At 39.6% G+C, this 23,607-nt stretch overlaps 1 protein-coding gene and 1 pseudogene across 1 annotated transcript in view; one reads left to right on the forward strand and one right to left on the reverse strand.

Annotated features, from left to right (window-relative positions):
• LOC145415357 (roundabout homolog 2-like) overlaps positions 1–23,607 on the forward strand; it is a 242,913-nt gene that overhangs the window by 211,649 nt on the left and 7,657 nt on the right. The window lies entirely within an intron of this gene.
• LOC145416920 (5S ribosomal RNA) lies at positions 22,233–22,341 on the reverse strand (annotated as a pseudogene).

Consider the following 23,607-nt stretch of genomic DNA (forward strand, 5'->3'; position numbering starts at 1 on the left):
AGATATTTTACGGGATACTCTGGATCGGGGTCCAGATCCACTCCCAAATTTAATTTAATAATACCATTGAAAACTCTACGGATTTTTCTACGACTCCTTCAGCTGATTTTACCCTTCAAGTAAAAGCTGACGATTTTCCTCAGTAAATGGAAAACAATTGATTAATCTTTGTTGACCTGTAGAGATATTTTGGCCTTACCTTGTGAACCTATGAGAAAGACAAAATTGATAAAGAACAATAGTAAACTGATATGAGGTATCCACCCAGCTATGTCCCGGCATATGGATTAACTCATTGCTTAAGAATTGAAACTGGCGAGATAATACAGGATATGCTTAACCAGGACTTCACTGAACACTTCGTCAGCCCGTGGAATAGTCCAATTTTCCTAGTCCCCAAGAAAGGAGATGAGTTTAGGCCTGTAGTTGACTACTGTAAAATAAACTCTGCCACTGTACCTGACCGATTCCCATCACCAGTCATAACAGAATTACTGGAATCACTTTTTCTATATTGTAAAATAAACTCTGCCACTGTACCTGACCGATTCCCATCACCAGTCATAACAGAATTACTGGAATCACTTTTTCTATATAACAGAACAGAGGAAGGAAAAACAAATGAATTAGAAAATAATCCATACACCAGATTACAGGCGTCCTCCGTTCATAGAGAGTCTATAACAATTTGATTTGAACAGCCGTAGGTTGAAGTTTGAGAGGAAACCACTATGGGGTAGCAGAGTTCCAAAGAGGTGCAGTTCGAGGAATAAAGGAATTCTGAGTAGCAGAAATTCTGCAGAATGCTGGTGTGACACTCCACTAATGAGCGCTACCAGATGCCCATGTGGCGCGGAGGAGGCAATGGAGAGAAGACACGATGGATGCAACTTCGTCTGAGCATTTGCCATAAAAGTGTATAAAATAATGCAAGGAAGGCAACATTCCTTCTTACTTGAAGGGGAGCTAGTTCATTTATAATAGTAGGGATATTAATAATTCTGCCAGCTTTGGTCTGAAATTTTTCTAGATGTTTTAGTGTTACCTTTCCACATCCATTTCACAAGTGTGAGGAACATTCCAGCTGAGAATGCACATGACTTTTAACTTATAGCCAGCTGCTCGTCAGTGAAGTTACGGGCTCTGTTCAACAATCCAAGCTTCTATGAAGCAGTTTTAGCAAGTGATCTAACATGAGAGGTCCAGCTGAGGGTATTGTTAAGTGAAACACCGAGAATTTCAGTACGTTTAAAGCAGGGGATCCCAACCTTTTTAGTACTGCGCCCCCCTTTTGTCAGGGCTGTATTCATAATGCCCCCCCACCCCTCTGATGCCTAAACAATGATGTTCTTATCCGCTCCATATGGCTGCTTAAGATACTAGATATAATTGTGTTAAATGTAAGATTAATAACAAAAACAATGCTCAGGTGTTTATAATTTTATACTCCTCTGAATAAAAACAAAAAAATAAACCCGGATGCAAGAACATAAGTTTATTATTTTTCATTTCTCTGTAAAACAAAATAAAAAAAACATTATACCTGGATGCACTTTTGCAATAATTAATTGACTTGTTAAGCTGCTGAACACTTCGGTAGGAGGAAAATCAGTAAGAAGGTTAGAATTGTTTCTTCTCTATGATCAGCTTGATTCTTGAAGCAGGTTTAGATAGACCACACTGCATGTTATTTTCAACATTAAACGAAATTAACAACCCTACATGCAAGGATTAAAACAGACTGATGGTTTTATGTTATGGCAACACTACATGTGGTTGCTCGAAATGACGGTTGTGAAGTTTTTCTGTCAAAGTTTCTGATTCATACATATTTTGGGGGGAATACCCTGTATGCATTCAAATGGCCTAGCCCTATGTTGAACTATGATTACCCCATCCCCCCCCCCTAGAAATCTCAAACACCTCACCAGGGGGGCGCACCCCCCAGGTTGGAAAATGCTGCTTTAGAGATAGGAATATTAGTAGCAGTGAAGATAAAATAGGAATCAGGCAATATCTTCTATTAGTAAATTGTATATATTTGGTTTTACAAGCATTAAATGAGACAGTGTTATTTTTTCCCCATTAGGTGATCTTTAGTAAGTCTATATTTATGGAGACTGCTGTACTGAGTTGTGAGTTAGAGATATTGAATTATTTGCATGGGTGCTCAAGTGTGAATGAACTGTGAAATTTTGAGTCAACTGCATATGATTATGGGTGACAGATAAGAGATCATTAATATGAATTAGGAATAAGGTTGGAGCCAGAACTGATCATTGTGGCATGCCGGCGTTAATCGAGTGGAAACTGGTATATACATAATGTACTTTAACTCTTATCTTTCTGTTCTTGAAATATGAGGAAATCAGAGGAACAAAGGACGTTAGGCCATAGTGAGAGAGTTTGGATAGCAGGGAACGGTACTACACTCTGTCAAAAGGTTTAGAAATATCAAGGGCTACTGCAAGGGTTTTTCCATTGTGATCAATTGACTGATGGATGGTATGAGTCAGGAGACTGGGTATATCAATAGTGGATCTATCGTGACGAAAACCATTCTGTCCACGAGTAGATCGTGATTCTGTCTATCACTTGGCGAGAATATCGTTGTTTTCACTTCCCTTTACTTACGAGTAGTGGCTACTGCCAAGTAGAAGTCGTCTCGCCTTATAACTGCATTCAGTATCCCTTCTGTCGACCGTCATATTAAAAGGCTTCCCTTTGGTCTTATAAATGCTTCATTGGTATTAATGGAACTATTCACATGTATTCATTGGTATTATTGGCCATTCCCTTTTTTCTTATCTATATGACTTTATTGTAGTGAGTAAATTAATCCCTGAACATTTTGCCAAACTACAGCAAGTTTTGATCACCTCCAAGCATCAGGTCTAAAAGTTAAGTTCACTAAATGCAACCTCCTGCATAAGATAATTAAATTTCTTGGACATGTGGTTGATGCTGAGGGAATTCATACTTCGTATGAGAAAGCTAAGGCAGTTTTAACTTCCTACAAACCAGCAGTATGGATGATGTAAGGAGGTACCTTGGATTGAGTGGCTACCATCGGAGATTTATGCAAGGTTATGCACGGACCTGCTCCTTTTGCCAAATTACTTAAGGAAAATTAATCTTTTGTTTGGACTAATGACCAGTGTCATGGCTTTAAAACAATGAAGACTGCACTTATTAATGCCCCAGTCTTGTCATGCCATGATTATATGTATATAAAAAAAAAAACTCTCCTTCTTTGTACAGATGCATCAGGTGTAGACCTAGGCACAGTACTGATGAAAGTTGACGAGGCAATGAGGAAACATGTGACAGTGTATGCTGGTCGTTCCCTCTATATAGTGTTACTGTTCGGGAGGCTTTAGGTCTCTCAGACATTTCAGAAACATAACACAGGTCTGCAAAATTAATGCCATAAAAAATTGTTTTACGTCTGAGTAGTTATTTTTATTTCACTTATGATAACAGTAAAAAAAAGAATTTAAAATGTTTCCATCACATCACATTTTAATACAAAATTTAAAAGAAACTTAATTAAAACCTCCGTTTATCTGTCTATTGCCAAACTCCTTAATCCAGTAAGGGGTGGCCAGAAACAAATCGCCTCTATGTCGCCCTGTCCACCGCCATTTCACTGTCCTGCTCCCAGCTCACACCCCCCTCACTCATATATCTCTCCACTCCATCCCTCCATCTCATCCTTGACCTCCCCCTCGCTCTCCCTCCCTCCACCTCACTCACATACATTCTCCTCGACAGTCTCTCACTCTCCATCCTCTCCACATGGCCAAACCACCTCAATGTGTTTCTCCCAACGCTTTCTATCACATCCACATCCACACCACAATGCTCCTTCACTTCCTCATTTGCCAGTCTGTCTCTCCATGTGACTCCACATGTTCCTCTCAAATATTTCATTTCCACTGCTCTCACTCTTGACTTGTGTCTCTCCAACAAGGTCCAAACTTCACTTCCATACGTTAGATTTAATATCAGAGTAAGGTCATGCAGTAACTTTTTCACTTCCATGCTCACTTCCCTGTTCCTTATCACTGCCTTCAAGAAACCAGCAACCTTTCTTCCTTGTTGTACCCTTTCAAGCACTTCACCCTCTAAACTTCCATCCTTACTCATCACCACATTAAAGTGTGGCAAAGTATTAATTTCAATTGATTTCTACAATATTGTTCTTGCTTGCATGAAAATAAAAATATATAGTTATTGTAATTTTTTTAACATATACATAAAGGAAGCAACACTATATATTCCAAGACTCACATATACCTTCTCTAGTCTTTGTAACTTCTTTTTTTTTTTTTTCTCCAAAACTTCGTTTGGTGACCAATTGTTTCTACACTTTTTCTGGTGCATCCCTATGAATCACTAAGTAATCCGCCATCATACTGATATCCCAACGTCCCTGGTATCTTCTTTCCATGTCCTTGATAATCTGATGGAATCTTTCATCTTGTTCTTCACTTGCCTCCCCGAGATTTTAGTGGAAAAGTTCAAATGTGAATCCAAAAAGTGAGCTTTAAGACTCATGTTGCAACCTAACTCCTTAAACATGACCAACAAATTTGTCACAATATCTGTGTAATTTTGATACTTGATGTTATGTAAAAACTTAGAAATTACTTATCTGAATGATACCCAAGGCTCTCGTTCCAGGTCGTTCATCGCAACATCAAAGTCTACATCATTAATTAGTGTTCTAATATCAGGTCCAATAAATGTGCCTTCTTTCAATTAAGCAACAGACAGACCAGGAAACTTTTGGTACAAGTCCAGATAACAGGCTCCATCTTTTGATAGAGCTTTGACAAACTGCTTCATAAATCCAAGCTTAATATTATGCGGTGGTAGCAGCACTCTAGCTGGATTCACCAAGCTAGGTCTGATGATGTTTTTAGCACCAAGCTGTAGATTTATTCTATTTGGCCTTTCTTTCTGTAGCCAGTGTAAATCCTTGTCTCTGCTGTTCCATTCACAGAGAAAACATGGAATTTTTATATACCCTCACTGCCAACCCAGCAAGATGAACCTTTCAAGTGACGGTATTTATTGTATTTAATTTTATCGAGAAGATTTTCAAATTCTGATACATTTCTTTTAATCAAATGCACAGAATGAGCACCAAGTGTTGAGTCATATTTATTAACGTATGAAGAAGTATCCCTTTCCGGCTTCATTTAAATGAATCTGTAAATAGTTTTCATTCTTCTACATTATAATCACTGCTAGGTTTCTGCATTAGGCCACTTACATCACTGGATTAAACCAAGCATCCATCTTTCTTGAAATATGGTAGAAATTGTTGTTCTCTTTTTCGGTACCAAGAGAAAATTGTGTCTGGGTGTATTAAATTTTTATCTTTTAATCGGGACCCCAAGAACCGTGCAGGATCTTTGGTGAGACCGAGGTCTCATACTAAATCATTAAGTTCTTCCTGTGACAAATGCTGTGGCTCATTGCCTGGACACGTTGGGACAAATTCTTCATCACTTACTGCTGCACTTTGTTCCTTTTAGTGAGCCTCTTAATAATGACGACTATCAGGTGGAGTAGGGATTGATAGATAAGGTCCATGTTGTGGAGGTCTTATTGCTGATGGAAGATTAGGATAAACAGTTACTTTCTGATTCTTTTTGTTGTATCCTTGAATTTTGCAGGAACAAAAATAACAATCATTACAACGATTTTTGGGTTACCTTCATATAATAGGAATACCAGAAGCAATAGCCTTCTTTTTACTTTTTGTCCATTATCTTAGTTCCTCAACACAAACAGAGCAGACACTGTGAGGGGCCAACTTCTTGTCCTGGTAACCAAATTTTATTTCAGTATAGGTGTAATAGGCTATTTGAACTTGTTCTTTTATGTTCTGTCTCCGTTTTTTGCACTACAAATTTTCCACAAATGTGGCAGTAAAAATCAGAACTGTTTACACAACCTCTAGATGCCATAATTTGATTGTTAACAATACAAAAGAATATGAGTATTATCTGATCTTCAAGAAAAAAAAAATCTATAAACATCACTACTTCTTCAGTACAGCACCACTATTTTCAGTAAACATCACTGTGATAAAAAAAAAAAAATCACTGAAAATAATATACAAGTGCACTAGTCAACTGAGTCACACAGAATTTGTTGCACTCCAATACTGGTATGACTCAACCCTGCATCGTGTTCCAGCAATATTCTGGTTTATCATCAAATAAAATAACAGTTTTGTTTTAAACATGGATTATTAATGTTAGAAAATACTAAACTGAGACATATCATTGTCATATAAGATGCATATGTAAATAATTACCCTATTTTTTTTTTTTTACGTGTCCAACTCTGGGCAAAGGCTTCAGGGCCTATTCCCAAGTCCCAGTAGTCCTCCTTGGGGCCCAGTAGTCCTCCTACATTTCCACATGTCACCACTTCGGCTCTAACACGCACCATCCATATTGAATACATGCAATGTCTCTCTCACATAGGACTGGTGTACTGGTATTAGCGGGGGTACTTTTATGACGTGTCGCGCGTCATCTAGTAGATATAAAAAGTCTGCTTTTTATGAAATTCAAATCTTCAAACTGTTCCCTGACCCAGCTGGGATTCGAACCTGGGTCCATTAGGACTGCAGGCCGCCTCTCCACTGATTTTGCCACCGCCTTGCTAAATGTTTAAAAACGAAAACTATAACTGAAAACTAAGAAATAGTGTTCTGTGAGAAAATTTTTTGTGATGGAGAAATGGTTTTCATTTTTTAACTCAACGCCTAAATATATATATATATATATCACATTAAATACTGTAATCATAGCAATTTTTTTAATGTATACCCATGCAATCTACGGATATTTTGTGCATAGTCATACATATCATCTCCCACTTTATGGCTTATTCAAAGGCAGAAATTTTACCAGACGTTCAGCACGATGATCAGTTACTATCTAGGACTTCAACTCAATCTTTGAGTATGTGCCTGGTAAATGTAATGTAGTGTCAGATGCTATTTCACGTCTTGAATCTGCGGCAGTCTCACCATACCAACCAGGTGCAATTCCTTACAACACTCTAACCTCAGATTTTTTCTATATTTGTCAGCTCCCTGACCCTCTGTGGTCAAAGGCTTTTTTACTTTATAGAGTCAGGAGACGCTTCGACCTTACCGACTTTGCCAGTGTTTAAAAATGATGTCTTGTATCTAGTTTCCACACCCGCAGTTCTCGACATCATCGATAATACACCTCATGCATCTCATCTAGGAAAATATTGGTGTTTGGATATGTGTCTTTCATTGTACTGGCCTATTATGTGTAAGGACATCAATGTTCACTGTGATTACTGTGTTCCGTGTAATCATCATGAGGGGTCAACTGGATTACCTGCTCCACTCTAACAATATCCAGTTCCATCACATCCATAGAAAACTGTCTCTTGTGACCTCCTTAAACTGCCTCTTACTGAATCTGGTGCAGAATTTTTGTTTGTGGCAGTTCATCATTTCTCACGTTATTGTGTTCTCGTAGCTCTTCAAGACAAGACTACTAAGAGTGTTGCAAGTGCCTTCATTGATCATGTTATTTGTCCATTCACTAAAACATCCACCATTATTATTGATAATGGCTCGGAGTTCAAAATTAATCTTCTTGTTGGAGATTTGTAAGCAATAAAACATCAGTAAAATTAATATCATACCCAGCCATCCGGTTTCCAGTGGCCTCGTCGAAAGGCAAAATCGTAAGGTGCTGGGGTGCTTTAGGTACATAGGTTATCAAAGCACCTGTTAGGATGAGTGGATACCCCAGATTGCTGCATCTATCAATAGCTCCATCAATAAATCCATTGGCAAAACTTAATTCTTTGTCTGATATGGATTCCATAAATATTTGCCCCATTCAGTGATATTACCCAAATTTAGTCAGGTTTATAACTTGGATGATTATGTGAAAGTGAAGCTGACAGACTTTCAGAAAATACATCAGTATATAAAGGCTAATCTGGCCTTGTCTGAAGAGGATATGTTACATTGCCAGCATGACTCTGCATCACCTGTCAACATTGGCGTTGGGAACTCCTTAGTATTTGCCCATTCATATAATCGTAGTTAAATCTGATGACAAACTTTCAGGCCCACACCGCGTGATATCTCGTAACGGTAACAAATTTGAGATCAAAAACTTCTCATCTGAGAGCAAGTGTTCTCATCTGAGTGTAAGAGGGTTCGTGCAAGATGATCTTAAGGGAACTCCCAGGTACTTCGAGTGGGAGGATAATCAGGATAATAATGCAACTTCTTTTTCTTCTCCTTCTGCCCTCGGTATCCCATTACCACCTTCTACTCTGCCGGGTATTGAGTACAGGCAGAAGTTTTGCTCAGCAACTCGCCCCACTGTTACTTGCGTCTGTTTCTCCACCTGGCAGGACCACTTAGCTGATCTGAACATTAATTCGGATTCCCTTTTAAGAGTAAGATGTTGTGGAGAGTGTAAGCAGCTTCCTGGCACTTGGTGTCCTTGATTCAGTAGAGATGGGGCTCTCCACCCAGGGTTGCCGGTAAAACCCTAAGGGGAAATAATAATGGTGGAGGACATCATCTCTGTTATTATGTAGTATTGTTACATGCATAGATAAACTGGGTATGCAGTTGCACAATGTTTTGAATGTCTTAGTGAACTGATAAAATCAGTGTTATTACAGAGGTATTGTATAACACCTTCCACTAATTTATGTTGCAAGTAGAGGATTTGTCAGTAGTCAAGTTGCCATTGTCTTGGCTTAATGTTTCATCTTCGTGTGGTATTGCAGTGGGCTTCCACCAACTTAGAATTGCACTACCCTATAATGTAATAAAATACACTATCCTATAATATTATACAATACACTGAATTTGTGTACTCTGAATTCATTCTTCTGTATCAAGACCATATTATGTCTCATCTGATCTCTTACGTTCATGTTCATTAGCTGTTTAAACCCTTCATCTTTGCCCTGCGTTTTGCTTTAGTTTTTTCTCCATCACGGCTGTTCCTTGTAAGAATACTACTGTATAGTCTAAATGTTTTTTTAATCCTTTATTTTATATGTATATTCTCCTATTGCATTCACCATAGTAGCTCTTTTTTTTTTTTTTTTTACTCATGGTTGTTTTTGTCCATTGCTGTGTTAAACGTATGGAAAAAAGACTCCACGCGATTAGGTTACAATATGGAGTAAGTAAAACAGTGAAACTTGTTAAGTCTAAAAGAGACGTTAAGAAATTGCAACCCGAGGCTGAAGTTGGATAAATGGGAGTGGTTCCAGGACGAAACGGACAAACCCATGGCCCACTACACCTCTAATATACAGTGTTGATTTGTGTGCTGGCATGTGGACACCCAACTTATTAGTCAATCAGGATAATTAAAAAGAGAGGGCAAGTGGGGGTAAAAAGTAACACAGCCCTACCAATCTTTATCTGTTGTCTAATTTTTATAGTTTTTGATGTGGTGATAGGTCTACCTTTACTCCATATTATGTGTATGCAGAACTGCCCAACAATGATTTGGGGTCAGGTTATGATCAAATGAAGAATTTTTGTTTTATTTTCTGTTCATTTAACTTTTTTGTCATTTTTTCTTTAAGTAATGCCATGTCAGGTGCTTTGAATGCATTGCATTCATTCTGCTTTCAGGTGATCAATGACAATTGCCCTTAAGAGCCAAACTAAGAGACAGGACCTGTCTGCTTTTGTAACTCCAGTATCGATATGTTGTTTTTTTACCAAGGGTACAGACACCCCCAAAGGGGTAATAAAAAAACTGTTTCTTGCTGCATCTAAAAACCAACAAAGCAAAAAATACAACAAAACAACAGTGTGAGGTCCTACAAAGCTTCATAGTGAAAATAAACTTCAGAGAAAGCAATACAATTATTTTTCTGAAAAAGCAGTTCATGAATGCTTCAAAAATGTAGTTAAGTTTTAATTTCCTTCTCTTAAAAAGACAAAACATTAGAAGAATGTGAAGTTTGCATGGTCAGTCCAAACAAGTAAGATACCGTAGAGATAAAGGACAATAAGACACTCAAAGAGCGCATACCTCCGTCCGTGCGATTGCAGGATCCTGTTCCGGATCCGGATCTGCCCCCAAATTTAATCAATTCTTTTTTGGCCCATGGCCCACTCCTCCACAAAATTTTATTGAAATTCGAGAACTTTCGGAGAAATTGTATGGACAAAGAAAAAAGAAACACACACACACAGGTGAATACATAACCTCCAACTTCGTTGACGGAGGTAAAGCCTTGGTTCATAACTGAAATCATATGTCTATACTCAGAATGTCTGCTGTATTTTTTGTTTTATCTAATAATGGATTATGTATAAATGCACACATAAACATGAAAAATTCATGAGTTTTGTAAACTGTTTTTCCATTAGTTTCAGAGCTTTTGTTATATTTTCCTTTACTCGGAGAGCAGTTACATTTTCCCAACTCAGTGGGGTTAAAAAAATTAAAATTCACATGTTCTTTAAAATCTCAGCACTGACTGGTTGTAGAACTTTGATTCATATGTCATGTTTTAGGTTATGTACCCATTGCCATGTGATATCCAGTCTGCCCACTTGCATTGAAACAGGATCAGTGAAGCAAAGTTAAGGTAAATTGTTTTTATTTACCCTGTTTGATTATATGTGAACATTATTTAATTATTATGAGACCTTAGTCTGTTCCGATACCATTGGAAATCCTGTATACCCAGCTATTATATCTATATGGTTTTATTATTCCTCACTATAACATATATCAGTATATTATCATTCTCTTATATATGTATAATAATATAGTTAAATATCTCCCTATTAAATAGTGTGCACGTATGATTAGTATCGTATATTATCATATAATTTTCTTATCATTCACTTATAATTCAGTGTTTTATTATTTAAACTGTTTTTCTGTTAATCTCTACGCGTATGACATGTCAGGATTCTTATATACCCGGGTGGATGTTTGTTGCTTAGTCGTCATGACTCAGACGCTACCAGAATGTCATGAATTGGCAGTGACCGCTGCCTCTGTCCTAATCTGCTGAGAAGACTGTTATATGTGTACACAGCTGACAGATCATTAACCCAGCATAGACATGGTATTGGGATCCACACAAAGGAACCTAACTTACCTTTCCCAGAATGATTTTAGGAAAGACAGACAATTATTAGACTCTGGAAGCGTGGCACAGCTTTCACCCCAAAAGCATCCAGTAGTAGTAAAGAGTTCTTAAGATTAACCCTAAAACCTGATGGTATATCTACAGGCCTAAATCACACTCTTGAATCTGTTTGGCTCATGACTCTTTTCTTACTCATTGCACCTATTTTTCCAGGATGACCTAGTTATCCAATGTACCTGTTCTCCACAGAGACCTTTTTTTTTTTTGCTATGGACCAATTTTTCTTGATGGGATTAATTTCCCTATAAACCCATTTCCCCTTCAATGCATCTTCTCCATTGACCTATTTTTACATGGACGTATTTCTAATCAATCTCTGTTCCTCGTGGACTTTTTTGTTTCCCCTCATGGAGCTTTTGTTTTCATGGACCCATTTTCTCTCCATTCAATACTCTACATGAATCTGTTTTTTCTCCATGGACCTGTAGTCCCTATTTACCCATTGACTTTTCTCTGTGGACTGATTCTTCTCTAAAAACATATTTTCTCCACAAAGGACGCACCAAATCCATACATATACACAAAAGTGTTTTTTTTACACAATGGACCTGTTTACCTACTGGACTTATGTTTCCACTTTACTTATGGTCCCCAATTAACCAGTTTTCCCTCATGGGCCTATTCTAGCCATGAACTGTTTCCTAGTGGACCCATTTTTTCCCATCAACCCTCTCACCAACCCACCAGTCCATCCACGAAGCCAGCCAGTCGCCCAGTGCAGTTACGCCATCTTCTGTCATGTAATCCGAGAAACTAGACATCTACATTGCACCAGTTATGTCCACTCTCAAAGCAAAGACCCTGTCTCTCCACCCAAGCCTCCTGCACACTGCTCTACCACCCTCCTCTGCCTGTCCATCCACCAAGCCACCCACCCTGCCCATCCCACCTTTTAAGCTTGTCCATCCACTCACCCATCTACCAACCCACAGTGCCAATCTGCCCACCAACCTAAGTACTCGGCTACCAATCTTGGACCACCAACAGGATGACTTTCACAGAGAGAGAGAGAGAGAGAGAGAGAGGAGCTGCTTTTATTGTATAGAGCAAGAAGGCGCTAATGAAAAGTTAACAATAACAACAGTGGTAAAGATAACAGGGACAGCAGTGACATTGGTGAAAACAACAGCGACACCAACGATGGACGATGATGATGATGAAGAGAGAAACAGAGACCGTTGGCTTCAAATACACCAAAAGGATACCTGGTCTAACACATGGCACATTCCAGTCACAAACTCGTATCTAATGGATTGGAAATGAGAGAGAGAGAGAGAGAGAGAGAGAGAGAGAGAGAGAGAGAGAGAACTGGTCAGTGAAGTTAATTAAGAAGAGTTGATTTCACTCCAATAATCATCTGTCAAAAAGGTGAAGTACCAGCTATTGTATTATAGTTTTGACAACAGTAAACTCTGACAGCAGTCTTTATTTGATTAATTAAACTGAATGACTACAGCAAGAATTAAATTAACCTGACGATACTGAATTCAAAGTGTTTGTTACATCAATCCGTGGGGACGATAATAATGATGATGATAATGATAATGATGATCATAAAAATACTACTACTACTACTACTACTACTACTACTACTACTACTACTATTATTATTATTATTATTATTATTATTATTATTATTATTATTATCATTATTATTATTATTATTAATAGTTGGGTACCCTTCGTGCCCCTAATAAACCCTATGATCGTGCATACCAACATTGCCTGGGCCCCTGGATGGCTGCTCACTCTGTAGGACAAGACCTCCAGGCTTCCATTTCACCCAATGAACCTATGCTCGTCCTTGAGCCCACTTCCCCAGGTATACATTCCCCATGGCCCTATACCTACCATGAATCTATTTTCCTGTTACTCACCTCTCCGCCAACTGTTCCCACCCACCCTGCTTACCCACCCACTCACCTACGCTACCCAACCACCCACCGAGCTTCCCACTTGCTCTGCCCACCCAGTCACCCACCCTCACCCAGTCATCCTGCCCACCCACACACCCATCCATGCAGCCCCACCACAGCCATCCAACCCCGCCCACCCCTGCTAGTATACAAAGAGAGAGAGAGAGAGAGAGAGAGAGAGAGAGAGATACTAGCAGGGGTACCCTGCGTTGCCTGGCCAAAAAGGTAAACACTCTAATCCTTTTTGTTCTAGTTCAAATTTTCTAATCCAGAAATACCTTGTACCTCTTATGCTTTCGAAGAGGGATTAGAAGAGGTCCAGGAACTTCTATTTCAGTTTTCGCAGAGTAATGCACAGAATTTTTTCACACTTGTTTAATATTACCGGTGACCTCAAATGACCTCGAAGGTCAACCTTACATAGCCTATGTCCGAACTGGAGGTCATGTGAGTCTCCATGCCAAAAATTGGGCTGTAGGGGTATGCAGCATTGCCCGGGCCAAAAAGGCGGACGCGTTAACAGTGACCTCAAATGGCCCAAATCTGAATTTTTACCCCCCTAAAACCATCCTTGGGTCACCGTGATTCAGAATATACATGGGTCTGGAGGTCTCTGGCTCTTGGTTTGGGCGTGACTGAAGGGCAAACAAACAAACAAACAAACAAACAACGCAACAAACAACGCGGCTCAGAGAGAGAGAGAGAGAGGTACATTATTATTATTATTATTATTATTATTATATAATTATTATTACTGATAATGTTATTATTGAGTTCCTCTGCCAACAAACTGGGAAGAAGTTATATATTCACCTACGTTTGCTGCTGCCAGAATCGAAAGACTCGGCAAGCATGTTGGTCAGTTCCATATGTTTGTTTGTATGTCTGTCTGTCTGTTTGTCTTCTCTCAACAGGTCACAGTTTTGCGCCAATCGTTTTGAAAAAAAAAAAAAATCTGAAGGTGGATATCCCTAAACCCAGGAAGCCTATTGTTTCTCATAAAAAAACCGTCAAATGCCTTGGGCTGGGTCGGGGGTTGAAATCCCTCAGTGGCCGTGGATCCGGATATCGTCGGGATTTAGTGGCCAGCCCAGGCACCATATATTCAGATGTCGAAAATCGTGTTTTTTTTTTTTCTTCCCAAATTGAAGAGAAACGTCCGGCAAAACATGGCAATGCAATTTTTAGCTTCCGAAACCCATCATGTGCTTCGCAAAGAAGCGCAAAAATTTCGCCAAATGACTGCCTACACGCTGGTGAAAACTAAGCCGACACGACCAGAGCCATCCGGCAAGCACTCTACAGCCCACACGCCAGTGAAAACTAAGCAGACAAGAGGGTCGGAGGGGGAGAAGATGGGGGGAGGAGAGAGAGGGAAGACGGGGGTGAAATAGGAGAGGAAAGAGGGGACCAGGGGAAAAAGGAAGGGAAATGTGGGGAAGGGGGTGGGAAGGGAGGGAAAGAGAGGTGGGGAATAGGGAGGGAAAGAGGGTGGAAGAGGGGGGATATGGGGGAAGAGGGGGGATCCACCCGGCAAATTCTCTGCCTATGGCAGTTTCATCTCTTTGATCGTTTGTTGATCCACAAGATATCCCAAAAAGTCCTCAATGAATTTCAATAAAATTTTATGAAAATGTGGGACATGGGCCAAGAAAGAAATGATTAAATTTGGGAGTGACTCCGGATCCGGATCCGGAGTATCCCGTAAAATATCTCCAAAAGTTCTCAATGAATTGTAATGACATTTTACAGAAGGGTAGCCCATTGGCCAAGAAAGAAATGTTTAAATTTGGGGGCGGATCCTGATTGGGATCCGGAGCATATTCCGCACATCTCCAAAATTCTCAATGAATTTCAATGAAGTTTTGTGAAAGCATGGGCACTGGGTCAAGAAACAATTGGTTATATTTTAGAGTGGATCAGGAGCCTATGTATCCCACACAATATCTCCAAGGATCCAGATCAGGATCCTTTTTAATGGCGGTGGCATTGGCGGAAGTAGGAGCTCTCTGAATACTTACTTGATACTAGTACAATTACTGCAACGTTACATGTAAATTAAAAGGCACCTTTTCCTCCTCCACAGATAAGAAATGTCTTTCTTTCGCCATTCACTACGAGAGTGTTTTCCTAAAATGATTAACAAATCTTGGTAGCAGCAAAACCGATAAAAAAAAAAAAATAATAATCCTCGGTTGAAGATGGTTGTCGTTTACACTTCAAAGACGCATATATAATGCTATTATCGCAAAGTGATTTTACTTAGTAAATGAAGGCCTTCCCTATTGAACTGGGCTAATCAGTACATTATATCTTTCCACGTCCGACTAAGACACAAACCTGTAAAAGGATTAATACAGCGTCATGCCTGTTCAGTTTGAGACCGCCCTGTTAGTTCCGAGCTTAACGACTCTAATCTTCAATCACCGAGAAGAAAAAGTTGTGGCAGCATGTTAAACATCGTGCACAGTACCTCTTCGTTCCACGAAACAATGCATGTGATATATTAATTTCAAGAAAAGAATGAATGAGAAATGTTGCATAATGATTTATAATTATTGACCATCATTATTTGGATTTCCTGCCTTTGGACTTCAGTAGTGCTATTATATGCTTTGACACTCTGCCAGACAATTTTGCAAAACATGCATTCATTACTAGCCTAATTCAGTATTCTAATGGCCACTTCTGCTCTCCCAGATTTTCGTTTGCCTTCCAGTTTTTCTCGTCCTTCATGAAACAAGCCAATCACAAATTATTTTTCATCTATCTTGAGCCATTATGATAGCAGGAATACACAGAGAACACAGTCAGATTTAAATTAGACTGGGCGAAATAGGGTACAACAGCAAAGGAATATGACTACCCTTTATGACAACCAGGCAGATATTATTCTATCATTTTGATCATGAAGCATTACCTCATGGATGCAGGATCATCTGATACGTACCATACTTTAAATACGCATACTTGCTTGTACTGTAATAGTGAATGGAAAATCAAGAAGAACTTTGTACACAACAATTGTTTACTTCATTCTGGCAGGGGACTCGTTTTCCCAGTTTCTACCTTTCCTTTTGTTATTATAATGAAGGTCATGCATCGCTGGATGGGGGAAAAGAATGTTGTAATCGCCCTGGTTAGCGAAAGGGCTCAGGAACTGCGACATGACTAGAGGAAAACTGAAGATAAGTGGCTACCGTTGGAGGCCTGGTGATCGCCGTTAGTGCATATTACGAGCGAGCAAGCTAAGATAGCAAAGCTAGCAAGCGTTACTCAACGTTCAGCTGATGAAATGAGCGGCTCAAAGCGAAACGGCCTGGCCCGACTTCCTAGCCTACGGCCGGACCGCAATGGTTTTCATAGGCTACTTGCTTTTGTAGTATGTGAGATAGAGAAGAGATTCATTCAGTAGGTAGTAGATACATTCAATAATTTTTTTTTTTAAGCTATTTATGTTTTTAGCTATTTTTGTTTTTAGCTATTGTGTCCCCCTGTGGCGGAGGGAGAGGGGGGGAACCAATCTGGTTGCATTATGGGTTGGTACTACCACTCTGCATCAAGCTTGTGCTAGGAAAAATTCTGTCACCGTATTCCTTGCGTGTCGTAAAAGGCGACTGAAAAGGGCGGGATGAGGGGACTAGGGACTCCCTCCTCTTATTTTTAGTTCCCACAATGAGACAAGGAATAGAAAGGGATGGGGGGATTGAGTTATCCCCGTACCCTGAAGGTTGGGTCTATGAATGTGCATGGGTGTAGTACAATTAAGGCTAAAAGGAAGGAGACTGGGAGAATGTTTGTGAGAAGAAAATTGGATGTGTTAGGTTACAGTGAAACAAAGATGAAAGGGGAAGGTGAGTCGAAGTTTGGAAGTGTGAATGAATGTCAGGTGTTGACAGAGGAAGGGCGAGAGAAGGTGTGGCCTTGTTAAAGAGCCCAGAAGAGCAGCAATGTGTGATTGAATGGAAGGAGGTGTCATTGACATTGACGTGGGTGAAAGCGAATTTTGGACGTGAGCTGTGAGTATTTGTGAGTGCATATGGGCTTGGTTGTGAAAGGGATGCAGAAGAGACGGAGTCCTTCTGGAATGATGTTGATGAGTGCCTGCAGAGTTTTGGAACTAATGTGAATGTGGTAATGATGGGAGATCTGAATGCAAGAGTGGGATATGTAGCAGTTGAAGGTGTAGGTGGTATGCATGGTGTACCTGGATGAAATGAAAATGGGGGCCGAATGATACACGTGTGTGTTGCGTGAGAGATGGTGATTGGAAATATCTTGCTTGAGAAGAAAGATGTTTATAAGTATACAGGGTACATGTGTGAGACAGGATGGTGAAAGGGTTGTTGATAGAGTATTGATGGACTATGTGGTTTTGTCCAGGAATGTAATAGGAAGATTGTTGGATGTGAGATTTTGAGAAGGGAGGGGGGAGGTATGTTTGACCACTATCTGGTGGAGGAAAAGTTAAGAGTAGGTAAAAGATGGGTAAGAGCTAGGAGAGTTAGGTGTGGCAGGGAGGCTTCAAAGTGAGTGAATTGAATAAAAGTGAGAAAATGATAGAGTATCAGGAGAAGTTGAAAGATGAGTGGAAGGCAGTGATCTTAAGACGTTCGTAGGAAGTGTGGCTGCAGAGGAAGGATGAGGTGTCATATGAGAGGTATAAGGAAAAGAGGAATAGGGCGAGAAGGACTGTTCGTGATGCCAAAGTGGAAGCAGATACGAGGTGGGCTTGGCAATTGACTGAGAATTTTCAACAGAATAAGAAAATGTTTTGGAAGGAGGTGAAATGGGTGCAAAAGGGAATCTTAGAAGGAAAAGCGAGTCAAAGCAGAGGATAGAAGGATATTAACTGAGATGGATGCACTAAGGATCAGATGGGTGGAGTATTTTGAAGGACTGTTAAATGTAGAGGAGGAAAAGGAGGCTGAGATTGTGGCAGATGGAAGGGTGCAAGGAATAAAACTGTTGGGAAAGTTGAATGATTCTTTGATCATGATGGAGGAAGTGCAGGAGGCAGAAAATGAGATGAAGGCAGGGAAAGCTGCAGGTATGGATGGGTGTGCTGTGGAATGCCTGAAAGGTTGTGGAGAGACTATTGTTGAGTGGTTAGTAAGATTGTTGAATATGTGTTTTGTGAGAGGTATGGTGCCAGTTGGCTGGACAAGTGCTTGTGTGGTTCCGTTGTATAAAGGTAAGGGTAATAAGCAGCTTTAGGGGTATAAGTCTGTTGAGTGTTATAGGTAAGGTGTATGGTAAAGTGATAATTAACCTGTACCGTGCTGGGCAAAGAAAAAAAAAAAAAGACTGGTATCCCTCTTCGCCGGCCGATTTTGATTTTTTTTTCCTGCCTGTATGGGCTTAGTACATCAATATAAGATCCATGACACTAATAAAAGTAATCACTAAAGCCAGATTGTTGGCTGAATCTAGTCAGGTTGGTGCCACTCCACCTCTGAAATCATCGAGGTTACTGAGAGGGCAGAGCGGCTGAGAGCTCGTGAACCGATTTTGATTTTTTTTTTTTTTTGTGGATAATTGGGCTTAATACATAAATATAAGATCCCTGGCACTAATGTAAGTAATCACCAAAGCCATAAAATAGGTTGAATCGAGTCAGGTTGGTGCCACTCAACCTCTAAAATCTTCAAGGTTACAGACATAGCAGAGAGGCTGTGAGCCTCCAAGACTCACTCGCCTCCTGCTCTCCTAAATCACTGTTGTAAGCATAGTGGAGAAATATTTGAAGTAAGCGAAGGTTTTGTGAAAGGTGGAAATGGAGAGTAAATGAGAATAAGAGTAAAGTGATGAAATGTACAAAGTTGATAGATGTAGAGTGTTGTAAGTATTTAGAGTCACATGTTGCTGTGGATGGAAGAATTGATGTAGAAGTGAAGTTTTGAATGAATGAAGTAGGAAAAGTGCTGGGAGGAATGAAATATGTTTTTAGATGCAGTTCGGTTAGAATGGATGTAAAGAGAAGGCTGTATGAGGATGTAGTGGTACCGACTGCATTATATGGGGCTGAAACATGGATTATGGGTGTAGCAGAGAGGAAAAGTTTGAATGTAATGGAGATGAGGTGTCTGAGGAGTATGTGTATAGTGACGTATATTAAGAAATGATGAAGTGAAGGGAAACAGGAGTTATGAGGGAAATGGCTGATCGAGTTGAGCAGAGAGTGTTGCGATGGTTTGGGCATATGGAGAGAATGGATGATGAGCGATTGGTGAAAAAGATGACTGGATGGGATGTGAGAGGTGTAAGGCTGAGAGGAAGATCACAAGTAGGATGGATGGAAGGTGTGAAGAAAGCATTAGATGTGAGAGGGATTTCTCTAGAGCATGGAAGAGTGGCTGAACGTGATAGGAATGACTGGAAACTGTAAATGGAGTAAATGGTGATGCGGCCCTGAGGGGATTTTCTCCTGAATGTGGTCTGATTAGCTGATCAAATGAGGTGCAGGTAAGGGAATGGGTTCATTATGATGTTGCAGAGGTAAACCACCTTTGCTGTCGGGCCCTGCTGCAGATGTCCCTGATTGCACTGCGCAGTTGTCCCTCATGCAGAGTGGTGCGGTGAGGATCTGTCCCTTCTCCCCTTGGAACTATGATACGAACAAATCTGTGTCTGGATGAGGAAATTAGGAGTACGTTGTCCTGTTTCGGCTACCTCCCTTTCTTTGGGGGAAGCAGCCTAGGTATATACAGTAGATAGATAGATGGCTATTTATTTACTCATGAGACCAAAGAGACCCCTTGGAATCCCAACTTTCCAAAGGAATGTACCGAGGGCTTCAATTGACCTGCTCCACTACGAAATAGATTTAAAGCACTAGGAATGTGACGTGCTAGGTATGAGTTGTTTGTCACTTACGTATGTTAACTGCATGTCCGTGTAAGCGCGTGCGTGTGTGCGTGCATGCGTGCGTGAGTGAGTGAGTGAGTGTGTGTGTGTGTGTGTGTGTGTGTGTGTGTGTGTGTGTGTGTGTGTGTGTGTGTGTGTGTGTGTGTGTGTGTGTGTGTGTGTAAGTAAGAGAGAGAGAGAGACAGAGAGAGAGACAGACAGACAGACAGACAGACAGTATTTTTGCTCGGTTATTCTTGTGTTATTGTTCAACTATCTCACCAGAAATGTTGGAAGTTTACTCCCAAGTGAAATTATGATAGGCGTGTGTACAAACGCTCGTTCTTTCTTTACGTGCTCACAAAGCGTTCTTTACTGGTGGATATTTGCACAAATGTTTGACACCACGCAGGATCTTGTAGCTGTAGCCTACTGAAATACTAATATAGAAAAACAAGTAATATTCCAATGTTTTCTATAATTCATAGTCTGCATGCATATAATGCATACGTATTTTGTATGAATTGCTTAGTGAAATGAAAGATCGATGATGCTTACTGTGCTAGCAACCAAGACAACATTTCATATTTTACTTACATATTTATTTAATTCAGTATTTAGTATGGCCATATATTATTGTTACTTCCCGACGATTATTATCAGCTTAAGAGAGGGGTTGGATGCAGGCTTCATTTACCCCTTCACTACAACAAACTTTCTGTAGTGAATGGGAAAATGAAAACTGCAGCTAACCCCGAAAGATAGAAGAGTCTCTCAAGCTGGCACTAATTGTCGGGAAGTAACGATTATAAAGAGTCAATAAATAGCTATCATTTCGCCGGAATCAAGGGGATAACCTAAATAAAACTGACAAAGGACAGCAAAACAAAATAATCAATCACTTTGATACTAAAGAGAGGGAACACATGGCTCTTCCTTTAAACCTTTCCAAACACTGGATATAATTTTTATTAACAGTATGATTCAACTAGACGGATTTACTCAGAATATGAAATTATGAGAGCACTTTGTCTTTGCACGTGACATTTCAGTCTTTCGTTAGGCTTTAGTATAAATCTTTATTTCATAAATTACCCTCTTACGGTTTGTATCATTGTATATGTGCTTTCGTCCCTTGCCTCCTTTCTGGTCGTTCTATAGCTGCTATTGTAGACGGCCGCTGTTCTTATTCTAGAGCTATCAATAATGGTGCTCCTCAGGGCTCCGTCTTCTAACCAACTCTCTTCCTTCTATTGATCAGTGGCCTTCTAAGCTGTACATCAAACCTTATACACTCGTACGCTGATGAATCCACTCTTAACCTGTCCATTCTCTTTCCGCAGTGTCCATTTCAGCAGTTAAACAAACATGGGATGAGGGTATGACACATCTAACGTTTGAATTGGCTCATATCTATAGTTGGAGAAAGTAATCTTGTTTTTAATGCATCAAAATATCAGATCTTTCATCTTTCGACCATTCCTGCCTTACCTTTGAACATACTTGAGGTTTCATTCTCTGGGGATATATCTTGGGAAGATTATATTTTATTACATCTCTTGTCAATGTAAATTCAAGAGATTAGGTGTGGTAAGCCTATTCCGTGCCTTTTTTTCCCTCTGCACAATTCTTCACTTTATGGAAGGGCTTTATTCGTCCCTCAGTAGGGCACAACTCTCATGTGCGGGGAGACTCCCCACATACAGCTCTTCTTAACAAGGTGGAGTCAAGAACTTTTCGTCTCATTAAATCTCTTCCCCTTACTGGCTCCCGTCACCCTTTGCCTCTTCACCGCACTAATGCATCTTTTTCTCTTTTCTATTGGTATTTTAGTGAGCACTGCTCCTCTGAACTTTTTATATGCATTCTTCCATCACTATGGGAGGTACACGGTATCCGTCTCGCGGCAAACTCTTATCCCTTTTTTGTCCATCTCCCTGATGCAGTGGTTCCCAAACTGTGTGCCGCGGTTATATCCTTAGTGTGCCGTAAGAAAGTGCTGGAGATGTAGATCTGCCTAGCCAAAGAGTTGCAAATTATCATATCTCCTCATCGCGGATGCCTGATTATGATTATTGTTCATATATATATATATATATATATATATATATATATATATATATATATATATATTCATTGCCGGACGCCATGTATCCCAGACGGGGTGGCCAATGGCTTAGAGTTAATTGTTTTACAGGGAGGGGCACTAATCCTCCACCAACCCCACTTGACACGTAGGGATGCCAACAGCATCTGGTGTTCCCAGGCGGTCACCCATCCAAGTACTAACCAGACCCAACGTTGCTTAACGGACGGGAAGCGGTGTACTCAACGTGGTATGGCCGTTGGCTATATATATATATGGCCGTTGGCTATATATATATATATATATATATATATATATATATATATATATATATATATATATATATATATATATATATATATATATATATATATATATATATATATATATATATATATATATATATATATATATATATATATATTCTGCCTACAGGTGACTTTACACTCCCTCTTCTGTCTTTCTTTCCTTCATTCTTTCCTCTTCCTTCTGCCTGTGGGTGACTCTACACTGAGTGACAAGCCAAATGGTTTCCTGTACACCAGGAAACCATTTACTACGCTGAGTGGTAACCATAAAACCAAATTTTGGTCGCTGGTGATTTAGTGGGTAATTATTGCGCTCCAATCGGATTGAGCCAGTGAAGGTTTATATCGAAGGGATGGTTGGGGTTGATTGCTCATGTAATGCCACTCAGGGATGAGTGAGGCTGGTCACTCTCATCTTAAATGTCTGGACCAACTGCCTAGCCCCGGGCTCCTACGCTCCTCATGGGGCAATGTAGGATTGGATGATGGATACATGGATGGAATATATATATATATATATATATATATATATATATATATATATATATATATATATATATATATATATATATATATATATATATATAGAGAGAGAGAGAGAGAGAGATATACAGAACCTTTCACATTACCATTTTAATGACGAAAGGGTAAGTGTGCCATTAATGTATATATATATATATCTATCTATATATATATCCATATATATATATATATATCTATCTATCTATCTATTTATCTATCTATCTATCTATATCTATCTATCTATCTATCTATCTATCTATCTATCTATCTCTATATATATATATATATATATATATATATTTATAGTGTCTTCAGTTACAAAAAAAAAAAAAAAAATAGAGTGAAGACCATTTGCAGGAGTTAACCGTTAGTCTCAGTCCTTCATGTATGCACCACGTCAGGTCTGGAACTGTCTTCCTATTTCCGTATTTCCTATTGCCTATGACTTCCAGTCTCTCAAACGCAATGTGTTGATATAGTACATCTCAGTGCTAGGCAGCACTCGGAGAGCACATATCTCTGTCAATGCCATTGCCATTAAAAAGGATCCGGATCCGGATCCGTGATGATATTGTGTGGAATACGTAGGTTCCGGATCCTTCTTCAAATCTAATCAATTGTTCCATGACCCATGGCCCACTCTTCCATCAAATTTTATTAAATAATCAGTGAGAACTACTGAAGAAGCCATAAGTGGGAA

The sequence above is a fragment of the Coenobita brevimanus genome, chromosome 13 (assembly GCF_032717465.1).
Source record: "Coenobita brevimanus isolate Jiangsu-jjx chromosome 13, ASM3271746v2, whole genome shotgun sequence".
Classification (NCBI taxonomy): domain Eukaryota; kingdom Metazoa; phylum Arthropoda; class Malacostraca; order Decapoda; family Coenobitidae; genus Coenobita; species Coenobita brevimanus.